The 1331-nt window shown below is 41.8% G+C and overlaps 1 pseudogene; it reads right to left on the reverse strand.

The window, feature by feature from the left end:
* Window positions 1–1331, reverse strand: part of LOC102839645 — a 131122-nt pseudogene that overhangs the window by 110499 nt on the left and 19292 nt on the right.

Genomic DNA, 1331 nt, shown 5'->3' on the forward strand with positions numbered 1-1331 from the left:
TTCCTCTAGTTGAGTTCTGATTATCAAGCCATCAAGGCTAGGTCAAATGGGTAGTGTATGCAAGTTTGGGTGTTTTTGTGTATCTCCTCTCACCTCATATCAGCTGGATTCTTCACTCTCAGCTTCAGCTGTCTTTGGCTATGTCCTTGTACACAGGCTCAGGTGTCCCCAGGTCTCACTACACTTTGGATCAACCAGCCCTTCCTCTTCTCTCTCTCATCTCCATGTCAACCGTAGTCAATGGACTGTGGTTGAACTCAGCCCTTTTCTTCATGGCTGTCTTTCCCCTCTTCCACTCAGCAGTAGACCAATGTGGTCGCCAGCCAGCATACATGCCTGTTCATGTGTTCCCTTTGAGTTTTAGTCTTAGAGGAGAGTTTGTCCTGAAGGAACTTGATTACTCGCCTTAATGGCTTCCTGGTGAACACCTTGCTTATTCTTGTGGTAGCCAGTCATGTTGACAGTTTTGTTTTGGGTTTTTCCTGATGATCTTTCTTTGAAGATGTATCTTCTGTCACTCTAGCTGTTCCAGGATTGTCTGCTTGTCCTAACTAGTTGAAATGTGCCATCTCATAAGGTTCTGGATGGTTCTTTTCTATTCTATTCCTTTGCCCTTTCAGTGTATTGTCCATTTCTGATATTCTCTTATTAACCGTTTGGACCTGTTTCTGTAGGTTTTGAATTGTTTCCAATGCTGTATCTATCTTATTTGATTGTTCCTGTAGAGCATTTCTGAGTTCTTCCTTATTTTTCTCAACTCCATTGTATAGTGTTTTGATACATTTTATAATCATTTTCTGAATTCCTTCTCAGGCTTGTCTTTCTTCCAATATGGAGTGTAGGTCTACTTCCAGCTCATTTGCCTTAGTCACTTTTATCTTGTTACTGGACATGTGCAGATATGGTCATCTGTTTCTGTTTTTTGGGCATATTCAGGAGCTATCTGTGGCCTTAATACTTAGATGGGTGTGTATTTTGGTATTTTTTATGCTTTCTGATTGCATCCAGGTAGATATGGTCAGCAAATGGGCTTCCCTTTTCACTCTTATTCCTAGGAAATTTCAAGATGCCACTGTTGGTCATTGTGACGTAATGTGGGATTTAATTTTTGCTTATTTTCTTTTTTGTCTGCCTGTCCTGCTCCACAATCCCTGTTCAGTCCTTTTTCCTAGTGATAAACAGTTCAGGGCTGGCTGTGGCTGTTTTGCGCTGCCATTTGGTTTTTAAATGGAAACTGTCACTTTAAATTTCAAGGAGATCTATGCACATGCTTAGTAGAACCTTCTGGGGGTGGGGGTGGGGTGTCCACTCACTCAGGCACCTTCTCTAGT

This window comes from Chrysochloris asiatica, unplaced genomic scaffold (assembly GCF_000296735.1).
Source record: "Chrysochloris asiatica unplaced genomic scaffold, ChrAsi1.0 scaffold00230, whole genome shotgun sequence".
Lineage (NCBI taxonomy): Eukaryota > Metazoa > Chordata > Mammalia > Afrosoricida > Chrysochloridae > Chrysochloris > Chrysochloris asiatica.